Source organism: Rhinoraja longicauda, chromosome 25, assembly GCF_053455715.1.
Source record: "Rhinoraja longicauda isolate Sanriku21f chromosome 25, sRhiLon1.1, whole genome shotgun sequence".
Taxonomy (NCBI): Eukaryota; Metazoa; Chordata; class Chondrichthyes; order Rajiformes; family Arhynchobatidae; genus Rhinoraja; species Rhinoraja longicauda.
The window spans coordinates 11,029,004-11,048,624 of record NC_135977.1 but is presented as its reverse complement, the minus strand read 5'-3'; the positions used below and the strand labels follow the sequence as shown (position 1 = coordinate 11,048,624).

The window sequence follows — 19,621 nt, the reverse complement described above, 5'->3', positions numbered from 1 at the left end:
ATCTATCAAGCTGCTGCATTGGTCTGAATCCTTATTCCTTCCTTGCACCAAAGAAGTGTTGCTTCAACCTAACCACCTGGAATCCTTTCTAATGCCACAACCAGCATCTACTGACCTTTATCTTTTTATTGTGTGGATGAGAAGTGGTTACTAATTATAGAACATGGTGGTCAGTTGGTTATGAGAATAATACAAAGGTTGCAGTTGCTGCAAAGCGGAAGGGAGTGTACGCACTGGTTAATGCAGACTGGAAATTGCAAATTGTGGTTGTAAATGAAGTATTGGCATGTTACTACAAACTGCGGAGTCCTTGCAGTCCTCGTGTATTACTGCTTTGAAATTAACTCCTTGCAAATGAGTACAGTATATAATCAAATGGTGGAGGGTTAATCCACAGTGAACAATTTTACTCAGAATCAACTCAAAGTAGAGATTGTGGTTAACTTGTATGCTTTAATACGATTTATTTCAATGCAAGTTGCAGTGAAGCATTCTTTGTAGATAAAAAAGAGAAAATAAAACATGATGAGGATAGACAAAATCAGTGGAGAGAGAAGCAGTTTATGTTTCAGATCAGTGAAGATAATGACTTTTATATTAACTGTGTCTCCTTCCACGGGTGCTAACTAACTGCTGAGTATCTTCAGCACTTCCTGCTTTTCTTTTAGATTTCCAGCATCTGTGGTGTTTTCCCTTTCAATTCTTCTGAGACAACTTTTTATTTTCTGTTATTTATTATAATGTATTATGTTTACATATTGTGTTGCTGCAAGTAAGAATATTATTATTCATTCTGGGATATATGACAATAAAACACTCTTGACTCTTGGCCATTGGGTTTGAGTGTGCCTTGCCTCCATGGCAGTTCTGTAGCTTCAGAGGTGGCTAATGAGTCCAGCATGGTTCGTGTAGACTCTGCCACAGGTGGGGTGGCAGATGCTTGATGGACTGAACAGATGGGTCGATCGGGAGGTGATGCCCTTCTTTTGTCATTTAGCAATAATAGTAACGTATAGTGCTAGTAACTAATATAGTGCTGGGAGACTAATACATCAACACATCCAGCGAGTGGGTTTACTTGAATAATTCATACATTCTGGATGTTTGAAAAGCACAGTGATGCTGTAGTGTGTGGGTTCCCCAGCACTGCCGAAATTGGATTTCTAACTGGCAGAGAAAAAAAGAAAATAAATTGTCTTCAGGCCTCATCTCTGCATTTCTCTTCCCAGTTTCTGGTTTGATACTTCCGTTTTCTGCCTATCGTTTTCTCTCAACCTCACTTTCCAGAGAATTGAACATGTAATCTTGGCTGACAGTCTTGTGCAGTACTAAATTCCTATTCAGATTCCACATTAAACCCGCTCAGATGGATATTAAAGGGATGGAAGCGAGAACTATAGGAAGAAAGATTCTGGCCATCCTTACCATGTTAAGCACATTTGTCATCACGTTGTCTATGTATTGCTATCCTGCAGTGATTCGGTAGATTTTGTTTCTCCAGTTTTCCCACGCCAAATTATGATTTAGCACTCAAATCGAAACCAAGCTGAAGTTTGGGACAGTGAGCTTTACATCGATGCACCTTCTCCATCAAGGACACAGTTGGAATTTCTACCGTTAGCCAAAGAACTACAAACCTGTCAGAGTTCCATGAGATTTTTGCCTTCAGAGGACCCATCCAACACTATTGAGAGACCTATGCGTGGGATGAATGGAGGGAAGTAGAAAATGGCTACTGTTGTATTGCTCTGAATACTTGACTCACACACATGCACACATGGACAAATATAGAGAACACATGCTTGGAGCAGCAGAGCAGAGCCAATTCTACCCCTTTTGCACTGGACCATTGGATAATGCACTGTTCATTCTAACAGTTGTTGCTGTGCTTTAATGGATCATATGGGTTCATAATCAGGAAAGCCTCTGTGAGTAGGCTTATTGTTTCTGGATAGGCATATTGTAGCATCATGGTGTCCGGTCATCCTAAGGAAACTGGTTAGATTGCTCTCAACAGTGGCAATCCCTGGCTATCAGCTCTTGATGGACAGGCAATTGTTGAATCTAGAATATTTCTGAATGTTTGTCAGTCACTGGCTTTGTTTTCATTCCATGTGTAATTGTTTATCTGCTCTTGCATGCGGCAGGAATTAATTAATTATATCTGTTTTTGTTTGGGGTGAATGGTCAATCAGTGAATAGTGGTTGCTCTAGTTTCCTATGTTAGGGTCAAAGACTGTTTGTTTGTCTCATTTTGAGCAGACATATCCAATCCATTACAGTTTTAATGAAGAGATCAGTTGCTGACTGAGTGATGATGAGAATAGTGCCCAAAGGTGCCCTGTGATCCCTGTAAAACGCGATTGAAGACAGGCAAGACTGGATCATACATGGGGCCTTTCATCACCTGAAGACATCCAAAAATGACGGACTTATAACATATTGTCAATGTTGTACTATAAAAAACATGGAAGCCAGTTCTTGTACAACAATGTCACAATGTCAAAATATTTGTCTTAATGATGTTCAGGGATAAGATTGTGAACACGAGGGTGAATTCAGATCTGTTTATCAAAATATTGCCATGGGAACTTGTACTTCGATCCAAAGTTCAATAGTATTTATTGTCACATGTGCCTAGGTATGATGGAATTATTTTTTTGTACGCAATTCAGTAAAAATCTTACTATGTGTAGAACAAATACAGAGAACACATGAGGCCTCATATTTACAACACAGAGGGAAAACAGTATCTAGCAAAGTAGGGTTCCATCAGTATTGCACTGACGTGCAGTACAAAATATTGTATTGACAAGTCCTATATTGTAGTGAGTCCAAAACGAGCGTTATTGTTCAAAGGTCTTTATTCGTAGGTAACTGTAACAAACTGCAACTCCTTACTTTGGACACACACTACTTAACTAGCCAATACAATCTAATCTCATCTCTCCAGCTGGTCGCCAGACACATCTATACCTCGCGCTCCCGCATCTCGTGACTCGTTAGCCCAACCGAGGGTTCGAGACCCCCCCGCTAATCCGTATGTCCCTACATGACCCCCCCAGAACCCTCGAAACCGTACCTCACGGGTGCCCGGACCTCCCTCCCGGAACGCGTACGGAGGGGGGAAACCGATACCGCCAATGTGACGGGAGGCGGGGAGGTCGCCGGAGGCGATGGAGGGGCCCCGGAAGCGGAGGGCGTAGGCGACGGAGAGCGCTTGATCGGGAATGGGGGCCCGGGCCCAACCATAGGCGGCGGGGGGCTGAGGGGTGGCAAACAAGGGGCCGCTGGCGGCACCAGGGGGGCGGCAGGGGCGAACCGTAGACGAGCTCGGCCGAGGATGTGCCTAGCTCGGCCTTTGGGGCCGTACGAATGCCGAGGAGGACCCAAGGCAGCTGGTCAGCCCAATCGTGGCCGGTCAGTCGGGCACAGAGGGACGCCTTAAGCTGCCGATGGAAGCGCTCAACCATCCCGTTGGATTGGGGATGGTAGGCGGTGGTCTGCTGTAAGCGAGACCCATACAACTGTGCCAGCGCGGCCCAGAGGGAGGAGGTGAACTGGGCTCCCCGATCTGTGGTGATGATAGCCGGTACGCCGAAACGGGCCACCCAATGCAACGCCAGGGCCCGTGCACAGGAGGCCGCCGAGGTGTCCGACAATAGGAGCGCCTCCGGCCAACGTGTAAACCGATCCACCACCGTCAGGAGATGAGTATAACCCCTGGAATAAGGCAATGGACCCACCAAATTCACGTGGATGTGGAAAAAACGGACTGGGAGAACCTCGAAACTCTGGTATGGGGGCTGGACATGGCGATGAACTTTGGAGGTTTGGCACGGAATACAGGCCCGTGCCCAGGCCGCCACCTGCTTCCACAGGCCGTGCCAGACAAACCGGGCGGCCACCATGGCCGAAGTCGCCCTGATGGAAGGATGTGCCAGGCCGTGAATGGCCTCAAAAACCTTACGCCGCAGGGCGGCAGGCACCACCGGGCGAGGGCGTGAAAGGGAAACGTCACACCACAACTTGGTACCTGTGGGGCCATATGCCACCTGCTCCAAACGCAGTCCCGAGGCGCTGAGCCTCCGCTAGCTCCTGGAAATCCACCTGTCCGCCTACCACGGCAACGGAGAGAATGGCCGGCCGGGACAGGGCATCAGCAACAGTATTAAGCCTACCCGCAATATGACGGACATCGGTGGTAAACTCCGAAATTAGGGTGAGGTGCCTGTTAGGGCCTGTTTGACCGCGACAAAAGCCGTCTCTGCAGATGCGGACCATACCAACTCAGCGGGGTTACCCGCGAGGCATAGAAAAAGGGGGCGCATGACCCGAGCTGCTGCAGGCATGAACCGGTGATAAAAGTTCACCATGCCTACGAATTCCTGCAATCCCTTGATGGTAGTAGGACGTGGAAAAGTGCGGACCGCCTCCACCTTAGCTGGCAAAGGGGTGGCTCCGGCCGATGTAACCCGGTGACCCAAAAAATCTACCACCGACAGGCCGAATTGGTATTTGTCCGGGTGCAGAATCAGGCCGTGGTCCTGCAGCCTCTGGAATATAGTACGGAGGTGGACTAACTGCTCCTGGACCGAACGGCTGGCAATCAAAATGTCATCGAGATAAATAAACACGAACGGCAAACCTCGACCCACACGGTCCATGAGACGCTGAAATGCCTGAGCTGCGTTTTTAAGGCCGAAAGGCATGCGCAACCACTCAAACAATCCGAACGGAGTAATGGTAGCCGTCTTTGGGATGTCCGGCGGATGGACCGGGATCTGATGATACCCCCGCACCAGATCGATCTTCGAAAAAATTGTAGCCCCCTCCAGGCTAGCTGAGAAGTCCTGTATGTGCGGAATCGGGTAGCGGTCCGGCCGTGTTGCCGCGTTAAGTCGTCGGAAATCCCCACATGGTCTCCACCCCCCAGATGCTTTGGAAACCATGTGCAAGGGTGAGGCCCACGGACTACTTGAAGGCCGCACAATTCCCAGCCTCTCCAAGCTCAAGAACTCCTCTCGAGCCATGGCCAGCTTTTCGGGTGGGAGGCGTCCGTGCACGGGCAAAAACCGGCGGGCCCTCGGTCGGAATGAAATGCACCACCCCATGCTTCTCGGAAGGTGCATCGAACCGCTGAACGAGGAGCTGCGGGAACTCCGCTAGGACCGCATCGAACTGACCGGGGGCCGTGATGGCCTGGATCGCTGAACTGGGTGGGGCGGCGCTTGGAGGGGCCGCAGGCCCCGTACTTCGGGGCCGTACGTCGGCCGGGGGCTGCAGGCCGCTACCGTGGACGTCTACGACCAACGAAAACGCCCATAGGAAGTCTGCACCCAAAATGGCCTGGCCCACATCCGCCACGATGAAATTCCAACGGTAGGTCCTAGACCCAAAGGACAGGGACATAGTCCTCTTACCGTAAGTGCGGATGGCGCTACCGTTCACTGCAATAAGGGGCGGCCCCTTCCCCCCCGCTTGAACTTCACAGCCGTAGGGAGGCACAATACTCACAACCGCTCCCGTATCCACCAGAAACACGATCCCGGTCTCTTGGTCCGTCACGTAGAGGCGGCAATTACGGCCAATCGAAACTGCCTCTACGTTCGATCGGCCCAGGCATTTCCCGGAAACGTACACGGGGCTCTGCAACTTCGGGCGTCACTTCCCCACCGCCGATGGAAGAAACACCAGCTGTGCTGGTTGTGCCCGCGACCAATAAACATGTTCTGCAGCCCCCTCTTGCCTGGCAGACTGTGAATTAGCGGCCGAGCCGTCGCTCTCCCGGCCGCTCCCCCGACTGCCGCTGGGCCTCGAGACACGATTGACCGAGTCGTCCCGGGTGTGCCGCTCCCTGACGAGCACGTCGGCTTTCTCGGCGAAAGTTTCCGGGTCGTCAAACGAGACGTCGGCCAACACCAGCCTGACGTCCTGGGGTAGCTTCTCTCGAAATGCCGCCTCGAACATCATGCACGGCTGATGGTCGCCCACCAAGGTCAGCATTTCCGTCATCAACTCGGATGGCAGCCGCTGCCCCAGCGCTGGTAGATGGAGCAGCCTCAGAGCCCGCTGGTTCTGGCTCCAGCCGAATTTCTTCAGTAGGAGCCTCTTGAGCCCCACATACTGCTCCGTTTGGGGTGGACTGGTCAGATATTGACTGACCCTCGCCGCCACCTCCGCCTGCAGACAGCTCACGAGGTGGTGGAACTTCTCCAGTTCGCTATCCACCTTTTTAATATGGAACTGTGACTCCGCCTGTACAAACCACAGGTGCGGCTGATGGGCCCAGAACGGCGGTAGGTGCACCTCGCCCGCGCTCGCTCCCACTTGCGACATTCTGCGTGTTCTTCGCGTTCGGGTCACCAATGTAGTGAGTCCAAAACGAGCGTTATTGTTCAAAGGTCTTAATTCGTAGGTAACCGTAACAAACTGCAACTCCTTACTTTGGACACACACTACTTAACTAGCCAATACAATCTAATCTCATCTCTCCAGCTGGTCGCCAGACACAACTATACCTCGCGCTCCCGCATCTCGTGACTCGTTAGCCCAACCGAGGGTTCGAGACCCCCCCGCTAATCCGTATGTCTCTACAATATCATATATTGTCAAAATCTCTGACATGGGACTTGAATCGAGATCCTTCTGATTTACAATGAGCCACAGCTGACACAACATACCTGTGGAGAGAAGTCAGCGACTGGATTGAGAAAATCTATGGACAGTGATCAGTCAATTCATAAGTGCAAAGAAAGGATTTTGATTATGTGGTAATATAACTACCTATGGCACCGGGGTTGTTACCAAAACAATAAAACTATCTGAATTTGCCTGTATTTAAGGCCAGCATCACAACATTTGTTGAGGATAAAATGCTCAGAATTGAACAGTCAGAAATTCCTCTTTAACAAGATAGTTCACTATTTTACATGGGAGCAAATTGTAATAGATACTGACAGCTTTAAAATGTTGTATTAATTCCTTTCTCTATTAATTGAAACACACTGCCTTCCTAACATCTATGTCGCCCTGTCGCCCCCCCCCCCCCCCCCCCCCCCCCCCCGAGCTTCACTGCCATTTTCCATATGAGATTCCTTGAGGAAAATGACTCATCAGAGGAGATAAGGGAGCTTCCCATCTTGAGAGAACTGACAGACCCTGGTATTGCAGTAGTCACTTGGTTATTCGGTAGGAATGACAGTCAAAGGCAGTGCTGAAGGCTGTGCGAAAGGGAGTATGAGTCAGCCTTTCTGGGGATAGCAATCAGCTGTCAGGACCTTGGAAAGAGAGAGGGGAGGGGCAGGGAAGGGAGGAGGAGTGAGGACTGGTTCTCAATTCGTGCTGTGCTTACATCCTGCTACTTCATCAATGCTGCATGTTGCCGAGGGCTGGCTGGCAGAGCTCCCTGCTGCATTCCACTTGCTGGTCTTTCAGTTTGCCTCTGCTGCAAAGACTTCAGTCTCATGTGATTATCATTCAGGAAATTCTTTGGCAAAAATATTTACTACCAGACTGCCACAAGCGACTCTAGTTAGCAAAGGAAGAAATCTCTACTTCAGCAAAATTTAGAAGAAAAACATTGCAAAGTATTTCTAATCACCCTGCACCGGTGGCTTCAAATTAGGTAAGTGCCATTGTAGCTGCATCTCTGTGAATACCAGGTGTCAGTTTTTGGTTATGTCTAACTCAGTCCCTGTTTCGTGACAAGTGGCTCATTGCTGGTTTAGCAAAATCAATCTTACTTGGCTGTTTGTGCCTGGGAGAGATTTAGAGAGGGGCAGAATCTCAGAAATAAATTATTTGAATACTACAACCACAATTATTATATGCTATTTGCCTGAAGTTGCCATAGTCTATCTGTAAGACATAGGGTTTATAGTGTATTGAAAGTAGGTTATCCTTCTATCAGCAATATTGCATGGGAAAAAGCAGGACACATCAAATTGTGTTTAATGGATTTAGCAGTCTAGTGAACTGAATTTTATATGTATTTAATTTCAAGGATTCATCGCAGTTTGGAATTTATAGTGAATAAGAACAATTAGGTAAATATTTTGTTTTATGGTTTAATGGTTTATATCTGGTAGTATTTTAGATATTTTGCATTGCAGTTGGCGGGGTTGCACAAAACTGAACTAAATATTCAGAGACATATTAACCGTTTGGTTACTGGAAGATGTTTCAACATGCAGTATAATGTGGAAGATGACAGGATAGTTTGCATGAATGACACACAAGGTAAATGCTGGAAAGTCATGTAATTATGACCAAATAACTTGCTTGTGGCTTATTTTAAATCTATGTGTGTGGACATGGAGCCCTCTCCTTGGAGTTCAATGGATCGTCCAAAGAAGTTATTATGGGAGAGCTGAAGTTCTGGGAAATTAAATGAACTATAGGATATTAACACAGTTGTGAGTTATAGTACATAGGATGCACAAAATTATTCAGTGAAATACATATTGCAAAGTGAATAGTCGTGTACTGTGGATTAAATGCAGCAGGCATGGGGTTACGGCAGATAAAATGAACAAACATGGGACTGTATTAAATACATGAAGTTACAAAATGGAAGCAATACACATTTATCAATAAATAATATGAAGGATGTTTGATCTCCTGATGATACAGGGAATGAGAAGTTAGCTGTCATTTGTATAGAGGAAAATAAACCCACGAGTAAGTTACTTGTGGAACATCATCCATCTGGCAGTGAATTAAATTAAAGAACATGTATGAATGGGTTAAATCTAGTGGATGACTTGAATTTGGACTAGATTACTTGTAGCGAGTTAAATTGGGAGTGAGGGATACCTGACATTGATTTTAATCAAGAGCAGAACTCTGTGCAATGAATTAGATAAATTGTAACGGACAGCAAATAGTTAATGTTGGGGTAATAGACAAATTCTGATGGATTGGAATTTTTACTCTCCTTTTACAGAAATAAGAAGAATAAACTTTGTAAGTGGCCGAGTCTTTTTTGAAAATATTCCAGAAATCTCTATCGATACTAATTGGTTTGGCAGCGTTTAACAAGAGAATAATAGTAATTTTGTCCTGTGAGTTGCACAGTTATTTGTATGTTGATTTATCAGAATGTAACATGGAACAATGTATTTCATAATGATCGCTGTAGATATGGCCAAGTATTATGCAGAGGATAATGGGATGCTTGCTAGTTGTTGCAAACAACACAGGAAGCAAGAGTAGGGGATAACCATTTGCCTATTATAAGAACATGACTGAAATACATTAACTGCATTTTCCTATTTTCTCTATTTTTCTTGAATCCCCTTGTTCTTAAAATTCCACTGACCTCAATCTTGTCAACTAAGCCTCAACAGCCCTCTTGCTAACTCGATCCTTGTTTAGCAAGAAATAGTTCATAGCTGGTTTTGCAAGATCCATCCTGTTTCGCTCAGTTGTGCTTGGCAAAGAATTGGAGAACCTGAAATCTGGAAATAAATAATTGCAATGCTGCAACCATCTGAAAACCATGTTTTGTCCCTTTACTAATATTTTGTTTGCCTGCAGTTGTTAGCAAAGCATTTTTAAGACATGCACGTGTACTGAAACAAGTGCAATGCTATTTTGGCACAATTGGATAGCTGGAAAAAGGACATCAAATGATGTTCAAATGGACATTGCTGGCCAATTAGCAGGGATTTTAAAAACTTTGATTTCAAAGATTAACTACAGCTCAGAAGATGTCATGAAGAAGAAGAATTGGGCAATTGATTAAATGGGCATTCCCTTCTATTGTGGGATTGTTTATGTTGCAGTTATGTCGTGGTTGGGTTGTACAATGCCAGTGTGAATTTTGATCACTGGAAGATATTTCACCATCTCTCTCCAAAAATGAAAACAAGATAGTTTTCATGAGTAACATGGAAGAATGTAGAGATTAACACATAGCCTGACACATCATTATTATGATCAGGTAATCGGTTGTTGATTAAGGAATGAATATTGGGCGTGTCATAGGGCAACTGTTCCCCTAACATCCTTTGTATCCATTTGAGTGTATGGTAGTGAATTCCAAAGATTCACAATGGCCCAAGGTGCTAATTTCTCCTTATTCCAGTCTTATGTGACTATCTTCCCTTGAATTTTTCGTAATGCTGGACTTCTGCCCTGGGGAAATATTATCCTCAGAATATTATGTTTTAATGTAATAATTTCTCACTTTTCTAAATAGGGAGAACATATGCTGATTCAACTCGCCCTCTCCACTGATCCTTTGTTGTGCTCTCGTTTAGGCAGATAGATATTTTGTTAAGTTGTGCAAGTCATGTTAACTTTCCTTGATTTGTGTTCAAGAAGATCCAAACTTTCAGAATGCCAATGTTTGTCAGTTACGCACATTTAAGAAAAATATTCTGCAGATAATGGACACATGGCTCTCAATTTAATAAACAAATACAATGATGCTGGTGATTTAAGAATAGAACCTTGGGCAGAGAGAGTGCCATGTGTTTTGCAGTTGACAAATTATGATCAATTTTTCAACAGATATCCTGTACTTGTTTCAATGTGACTGAGTATTTTGAGGCAAGAGGGATCGGGTAATGTTGAGGAGATTGGCTGCTGATTGATGTAGTTACATTCCTAATAAAAAACAACTGCACCAATGGTTATCTATGGAATCAAACGGAATTGATCATGACAAATTTCTAATGGAAATCGCAGCAGCCACCAGAGAGAAAGCCTTTGTCCATTATTGTTTAGTTGGATTTGAACTCCTTTCTTGCACAGGAAATAAAGATAGAAAATGGTGGAAATACTCAGCAGATCAGAAAACTTTCAGGTTCAGGTTCACGACCTTTCATCAAAATGAGAAAAATTTAGAACTAAGCAGGTTTTAAGATGTGGCAAAAGAAGGAAGGGAAAGAAGGAATGATAGATCAATAATATTTCATGCCACATTGCATCCATGTTGGCCAAAAAGTGGAGCTTCTCTTTCCTTCTGATCAGTTGAAAGGCAGTGGAGGTTAAATGATTAAAAACCGATAATGGTGTAAGGCAGAGGAAATGATAACATCACAAGTACACAAACAAAAGATTGGTTTTGGGGGGAGATGTAAAAGGAAAAAGCAGAATCATTATACCAAGTTACTCAAAGGTAAATCCTATAAGTACTTGAAATCTGAAATGAAAACAGAAAATGCTGAACTCAGTGTTAAGACTGTGGTGTGCTCTGGCAGAAGATGCGGTGTGATTCTTTGAGCTTCATTGGAACTGTATAGGAAGATGAAGATAGCTCAGGATTGTACACCTAATTTGCATTTTGTCTCCCTAGAGTAGAGAAGACCACATTATGAGCTGAAAGTACAGGATACTACATGGAAAATTATACAAGTAAATCACTGCTTCAGTTGGAAAATGTTTGGTGTCCTGGATGGTAGGCAAGAGGAAGTAGAAGTAAAGAGGAAGAGGAAGTAAAAACGATTTCATCCCCTGTTGTGGCATAGGAAGGTGCCCCGGGAAGGGCAGTAAATATCAGTTGAGATTAAATTGTGATCCTGGGTATTTCAGTTATAAAGGTTCCTTTGGAAGCTGAAAGGAGAGAAGAGTGGAAATGTTTTTATGGTGGCATCAAACTTGTTGGAACTAGCAGAGAATTGAATGTGGCTACTGATGGGTTGGACAATTAGGAGGGAGAGAACCCTTTCCTGGTTCTGGAAGGGATGAGGAAGGATAATAACTAAACTCCCAGAAATGAATGGATGTAAGTCCATTTTACCAATGGTAGCGAAGTTGAGTTCTATGTATTTGAAGCACTGGTGTGGAACAGTAGGATAACATGTTCTGATTTAGAGTAAGAGAAAGAAGCGTTACGAATACTGCCATCAGCATACCAGAAAGGGGATAACAAAGGCCCTGAAAAACATTTGTTCCACATATCTCAAGATGAGATAGGAATAACTAATTAGATCCCACGCTGGTTCCTATGGGTACATATATACTTTTTATTTGTTACATGAAAGGAGTCAATTAAATTGTTTTTCACCACAAGAATAAATTCAGCCTGTTAGATATAGTCATAGCAGAGGATGTGAGGATCTAATCCCTCAATACATTTATTCCCACCGGAATGGCCAAGGGGGCCCACAAGTGGAGATTAGTAATTGTTGAAACGACTGACAGAAGCTTTTACAAATGCTGGTGGGAATAGACTGGATTAAGGGAGAAAATAATAGCGTTATGGATTATGAGTCCTGTTGGAGAAGAACAATGGTGTCGTCTTGTTTGTAGATATGAGGGAGAAGGTAGACGAAGAAGGCAAACTATGCTTGGTTGGACGACAAGGAAACTGCAAAGGTTTCCAAAGGGAATGAGATCAGTGACCTTCTTGAAAGCAAGGCCTGATGTTTCATGTTGTGTTTGTGATCCAGAGGGACATGTGGAGTGATGGTAGAGAATTGCGAAGTGGAGGTCAGTTGGCCAAAACAGCCATAGCACCTCCCTTGGTTAGCTGGTTTAATAATTAGGCGAGTTATTCCTTATTGTGTAAAATGCTGCAAATTGGCAGCTCGTGGTGGAACGGTGCATGCAGTCGTCAGTTAAAGCGAGTGAATGGAAAGTAAAAATTGTGAAGATTACTATCATGTTGGCAGTTCATAATGGGGAAAATCTCACAAAACCGTGAGGCTACTGGCGGTGGATCAGAAATTATGAAGTCCAGGTAAAGAGATCAATTTGCAGAGTGAAGAATCTTAGTAAAGAAGTGATTACAGAGAGAAGACTATGGAAAGAGCTGAACTTCATGTGAGGTTTGTGCTTTGTTATGGTGGGGATTATCGAGGATGAAACTGAAACCTCTGCTGAGTGCCAGGGAAGATGAGGGGTGAGAGTGAAATTCAGGCATTGGGCAAGATGGTTGGAGGAGTCAGAGGAAAATAGCAGGCAAGAAAGATCTGCAGTAGCATTTGTATTCAAGAGGTATAGCACTTTATGTGTTTTAATAAAAGAAAGAGAATAATAATGTCCTCGGTTCAAGCATAAGTTGAGGCAAAGCATAAAATGGAACTGTGAATCGGGACCGCATTGGGATTTGAGGATGATGGTGCTGTTCAGGAGTAAACCGGAGAACAATTATCATCTCACAGAATTGAACATTAATGTCAGAGGTTGCAATAAGAACAGTGTTCAAGGAGTACTGAATATCTTATAGATATCTGTACTCATAGACAAACCCAAAATGTGAAGAGCAGAATTTCAGTTAGGATCCAAATGGAATAAGATTAAGAGACAGGAAAGAGATGTGCTTCTGAGAGTTCTATTAGATGCCTGTTCAAAGTCAAGAAGAGAACTAGAAAGCAAACAATATGATTGAGTATTATATGCACACTAACCAACACCATATCTTTCATTTTAAATGAATATGTAACATTTCCTGCATTATCTACAGTAATGGAAAACAAATAAAACTGCAGATGTTGGAATCTGAAGCAAAAATAGAAATGTTTGAAGAACTCAACCAGCCAAGCAGTGTCTGTGGAAAGAAAAAACAGTTATTTTTCGGGTCAGCGACCCTCAGAACTAAGGAGAGAGTGGTGCATTTACAGTTTTCAAAGCAGAGCTGGCGGAGGAGTGAGGTGCAAGACAAAGGCCCATTTGGAGAAAGGGTAAATGTAGGAAGGAACTGCAGATGCTGGTATACACTGAAGATAGACACAAAATGCTGGAGAAACTTGGCCGTACAGGCAGTATCTCTGGAGAGAATGAATGGATGACATTTTGGGTCAAGACCCTTCTTCAGGAGTCTGATAAAGGGTCTCGATCCAAAACGTCACCCATTCCTTCTCTCCAGAGATGCTGCCTGTCCCTCTGAGTTGCTCCAGATGTTTTGTCTATGGAGAAAGGTTAAAACTGATCAGGTGATACGGAGCGTGAATATTGAGCAAGACATTTAACAGAATCTGATTGACAAAGAGACATGAGCATAATCAGAGAAGCAGCTAGGGAGCAGTTTACCTGAAGATGGTACATTCAGTTTATTCCAGATGGTTACAAAGTGTTGATCTGTTTATTTGCATTGGCCATTACGGTAGCAATGGTGGAGGCCACATAGACCATTAAAATAGGAGTGGGATAGAGAATTAAGGTGGCATGCAGCAGGCAGCTCGGGATCATCCGTGTGGACTGAGCACGGGTGCATCACAAAGCAATCACCCAATCTGCTTCGGCTTTCTCCAATGTAGAGGAAACTGCTAAATCTACTTATTGATATCACTTTATATCTGTAAAAGTAGATGCCAATAACAGCAACAAATGTCAGATGTTAATCTTTATTTTAAAAGGGTCAAAATATCAAAGAATGCTTGCCTTTTTCCAAACTAGAATTTAATTACATTGCAGAATCACTAAGTATTTCCAAATTTAGTGCATCTTTAACAAAGATTAAACAGCACCCCCCTCTGGCTTACGAGGGAAGTACATAGAATGAGATGCTGAACTAAAAAAAATCGAAATTATCCTGTGTCTGTGTGTCCATCAGCAAAACAGCACCACTCACTGCAGCAGTCTGTCATGGCCCAGCAAAGAATCGATGCTTCTGAAACCCTCAGCTGCCTCACCCTTCCTTTTCTATGTAATCAACTATCAGATCTCGGTGTGTTCACACTATTCTTTTCTGATTTCCCACATCCTAACATTACTAGGTTGGATTTCAACTCCCAGGTCTCCATGTTCTGGTATGCTTTTCCCAACCCTTAAACAATCCGCCCCTCTACCTTTTTTTTGCTGTTTTAATATTGTTCCTTAAATTATTTTCTTTGATTAAGATTTTGCTTACCTGCTAATCACTCACTGGCTTTGTATCCAATTCCTGTTTGATAATTGTTCCATGAAACTTCTTGGCTGTTATTCTACAATTGGTGCAAATAATTGTTGTTGTTATAATTATTACTGTAATGCAGACATATATATATGAAGTCAGCCCTGGCTGTGATAGGATTTCATCACATACTTATTTCTACAAATGGTGCTGGATTGTAGTATTTCTTTAATTCTAGCAGATCTCACATGATCTTCTTTGTAGGTAGTTTGTATTCAGAGCTAGTATAACGAGGCCTAACTGCCATTTGATTCTTTTGTAAAACTCGTGCAATTGTGGATGATTGTAAATTGCCGCTGTTATTCGCAGGATAATTGCAGCTGCTTGTAGATTTCAGGCTGTAGTCCAATTTCTTTCTCATTATTCCAAACGTTGTTTTGCATCCATAAGCAAACTTGAAATCTGAGGTCTAAAAAAAATAGCCTCTCCTGTGTTTCCCCTCAGTTTTAGTAACTTTCCGCAATGCTCGCTTCATTTTTGTCTGGGAATCTGGAGGAATTCAAGTCTAAAACAGCTTGTATTGGAAAACATTTTCATAGGCTTTCCAATCCCACAAAATGCCATTGTGAAAGTGCATTTAATGTAGCTTTCCAGACGTCGGTTTGGTTTGCCCCTTTTATTGTCAGCCATTGTGTTTGATTTATGATTCTCATGTGATAGCTTTCTCATTAATTTTCTTTGTATTTGTTTCAGAGCTTCCTTAGCCCTTCAGGTGCAATATGCTCCTCGTTTATGGATGAAATATGGGTCAATCAGTTGCTTTTGTACAAACAATAACACAAAAATGCAACACACATACTTTGTTGTGCCAGGCAAATAGTCATTTTTACTGAGGCATTGCATCCGGCTATTGTAAGGAGTGGAGACATGTAAGTTTCAATTGTATGAATTTAGAAAGATGTTTGGAAGAATTCTTGCCAGATTTTCTCTCTGCAGTTAACTAATATTGATTTGTTTGTTGCACCGCAAAATAATCATGCGTAAATCTCAATAAGCATAGAGGATAGTAGGATTCCGCTCTCCATCTTGTTAATTTGGCTTCTTCTTCTTCTTTCGTGTCCATCATCCATGTTTCAAATGTTGACATCGCTGTCATCGTCCGTCCTGAAAAGGGCGCAAGCTTCCGGCGACAATCAGTGGGAGCCATCACTTGTTGCAATAGATGATGGTGGTAGCAGAATTAGCTCAGGACACTTCCAGTTTCCAGCCCCGCGACGTGGACGCTTCTGCTATGGGGCCAGTTAATTTGGCTCTTTAGATGGAAAGGAAAGAAGCTTAGGAAATTTTGATTTTTGTGTCGTTGCTTTTTTCCCCACTTTTGTCAGCTGTTTCTATTATGCTGTCTAATACATTGATGAAGGAACATCCCATTATGCAGTTTTTGTTCAAAACGTTTTCCCAAATTTGAATAATGGAATCATTCTTTCAGAAATTATGTGTTTGAATGGGACAAATATACAATTAGTATATTATTCCCATGTATATGTGCAACGCAGGAAGCGCAATCACTCAGCCCCATTTGGCCTCTTCTCCCTCCCATGGTCCTGCAAATATCGCCATGTACACCTAATTCTCTTTTAAAATTAACAAATAAAATAGAATGTTGTTGTTACTAGCCATTCAGTAATGCATTCCAAATGATATTTTGATAAATAAAATATCTTCTCTTATTCTTCTGTGGACCATTTCCTCCACAGATACTGACTGACTCAGTGAATTCTTCCAGCACTTTATGTTTTACCTTAAATTTATGTCCTTTGGTTTCTGACCTTTCTTTTTGACAAATGGCATATTTCTGGCTGCTATACTAAAATCTCCCATGATTTTGAACATCTCTACAAAGTTAGCTCTCAATCTTCTTAGCTGGCAGAATATTCAATAAAGGAGCAACTGAACCCTGAGAAAAACATTGGAAATCATTGAAGCATACGGAAGAGTTTCCTTTGTGGTGTTTTGTGTAGATGTGTAAGTGTACCTTTAAGGATTAATGTGCCATGTGGACTAACTTGGTATATTGTTGAACTAGATACAGCTATTTTGAGTGTTGGCTTGAACAAAGAGCTCATGTTTATAGCTCTGTTTGTTTGCTTATATAATACAATACAATACAATATATCTTTATTGTCATTGTACCCAGGGGGTACAACGAGATTGGGAATGCGCCTTCCATACGATGCAATAATTTAGGTAATTTAGACAGCAGCAACCCAACGAAACGAAACAGTTGTAACAGTTTTGGACAGGGTAAAGTGCAAGTTGATCTATGCGTTGTGGCCATCCGGCTCAGCAGGACCGGTTCATAGCAGCTATGGCCCTGGGGATTAAGCTGTTCCTGAGTCTGGAGGTGCGGGCATAGAAGGCCTTGTATCGTCTGCCCGATGGAAGGAGTTCGAACAGACTGTTGCAGGGGTGTGAAGAGTCTTTGTGGATGCTGGTGGCTTTTCTGAGGCATCGTGTGTTGTAGATGCCCTCCAAGTCTGGTAGCTGTGTTCCGATGGCCCTCTGAGCTCTATGGACTACCCGCTGTAGAGCTTTCCTTTCTGCCTCCGTGCAGCTGAGGTACCACACAGGGATGCCATGCGTTAGGATGCTCTCTATGGTGCAGCGGTAGAAGGTCGTCAGCAGCTGTTGGGGTAGACCAGACTTTTTCAGTGTTCTTAAGTAGAACAGTCTTTGTTGTGCCTTCTTGACCAGCGCAGCAGTGTTATTGGACCATGTTAGGTCCTCCGAAATGTGAGTGCCCAGAAACTTGAAGCTGGACACTCTCTCCACACTGTCCCCGTTGATAGAGATCGGGGCATATTCCCCGTTATGTGACCTACGGAAGTTGATGATCAGCTCCTTGGTCTTGGTGGTATTTAGGGACAGGTTGTTATCCGAGCACCAGTCCGCCAGGTTCTGCACCTCCGCTCTATAGTTTGTTTCATCCCCGTTGGTGATCAGCCCGATCACCGTTGTGTCATCTGCAAACTTGACAATGGTGTTGGTGTCGAATGCAGGAACACAGTCGTGTGTGAAGAGGGAGTAGAGCATGGGGCTCAGAACACAGCCCTGTGGTGTGCCGGTACTCAGGGTGATAGTGGAGGACAGGTGCGGGCCCAAGAGCACCATAAGAGAATCTACAAGCATTGGGCACATGTAAAATTAGGGCCCACAGTTCAAGACACTTGCAAATAGTTACAATATGGAAAGTTTTAACAAAACGACTTCTAGACAGCCTTGAGACTGTGGAATGCAGTATTGTAAGGAGTGGTAAGGGCACATAGCAAAGAATCATTTAAGGGGAAGCTAGATAAGTACCTGAAGAAAAGAGATAAAATCTGGTGGGAACAGGTTTAAGTGAAGCATAAACCTCTTCCCACCAGAGATGTCATTTGAATAGCCTGTTTCCATGCTATAAATTTTATGTAAAAATGTTCACTTATACTGCAATTTTCTGGGTTTAGTGCAAGGTAATTGAGTGGAAGAGAATCGGCATAGAATTTCAGAGTTGTGAGTACTATTTGACCTATGTATTTGAGTTTTGAGGTAGTGTGGTATATCTGTGAATAGATCAAGAATGCATTATCGAATAAACAGTGCAAGAAAATTCAACAGTATTTAAAAAAAAGAATTGGGTATATCTTACAAAATGGTAAAATTTGTAGAGCTATGGTGAAAAGAACAGAAATGTGGGGCCATTTGATAGTTCGTTCTTTGCTGTTTGATTAAATTATCCAGCAGCAGGTCAAACCCTAATCTTCACAAGAGATAAAATACCCAACATGTCTTAAATAATCCACCAATTTAAAGCAGTGGAATAAGTTAGTATAATAATTAAAGTAATTTCACAGAATAGGCTTGCAAAAAACAAACTGCCCGAAGTACACAGCGGGTCGGGCGGCATCTGTGGAGGGAAATGGACGGCCAATGTTTTGGTTTGAGACCGCTCATCTGGATTGAAAGAGTAGTGGGGAGATGGCCGGTGTAGAGGAGTGATGGGCAAGGGTGGAGCAAGAGCAGCAAATAACAGGTGGATCCAGGTGCCGGATGGAGTCGGTTGTAGGGGGAAGGGCGGATGAATGTTGCAGAGACTGGGAGGCGATGATTATGGATTCTGATAGGAAACTATCAAATAAGGGAAGAATGGTGGGCTGATGGAATGTGGGAATTGAGGATCCATTGGGAAGAGTGTATGGGTGTTAGGCAGCTGGGGTGTGGGGGAGATAGAAACTCGTTGTTTGGGGGATAGGGATGGGGATAGCAAAAAGATGTAGGGAAGGGGAGGACAGGCAGTGGGATCACTGTAGTTAGCAGAAATGTTGAAGAATAATGTGCTGGATGCGGAGGCTGGTAGGGTATAAGGTAAGGATCAATGGGGGGTAGGCAGTGTGAGAACAGAAGTGCAGGAAATGGAGGAGAAGCAGGTTTGGGCTCCATTGATCATTGGGGGAATGGGAAGCCACATTTCCTGGAAGAGGAGGACATGTCGGATGTCCTGGAGAGGAAGGTCTCAACTTGAGAGTAAATGTGGTGGGGATGGAGAAATTGAGAGAAAAGGATGGCATCCTTACAAGAAATGGGAAGGGAGGCAGCACAATCTAGGTAGATGTGGGAGTCAATGGGTTTGTCATGAATGTCAGTGGGTAGTTTGTCTTCTAAGATGACATTTGTCACCTTTATAAGGTCATTAAGTCATGTGATAGGAGCAGAATTAGGCCACTCTGCCCATCTAGTCTACTCCATCATTCAATCAAAGCTGATCTATCTCTCCCTCCTAACCCCATTCTCTTGCCT

General features: G+C 43.7%; 1 protein-coding gene across 6 annotated transcripts in view; it reads left to right on the top strand.

Annotated features, from left to right (window-relative positions):
- Positions 1–7,369: 7,369 nt before the first annotated feature.
- aifm3 (AIF family member 3) overlaps positions 7,370–19,621 on the top strand; it is a 68,197-nt gene continuing 55,945 nt past the window's right edge. For 4 of the 6 annotated variants that reach the window (XM_078421158.1, XM_078421153.1, XM_078421159.1 and 1 more), the window contains exon 1: positions 7,370–7,627. The gene's annotated coding sequence lies outside the window, so the exon portion shown is untranslated. Of the gene's footprint in view, positions 7,628–14,617; positions 14,703–15,538; positions 15,715–19,621 lie in introns of those variants that run through there. The other 2 variants (XM_078421154.1, XM_078421155.1) reach the window with 2 other exon arrangements.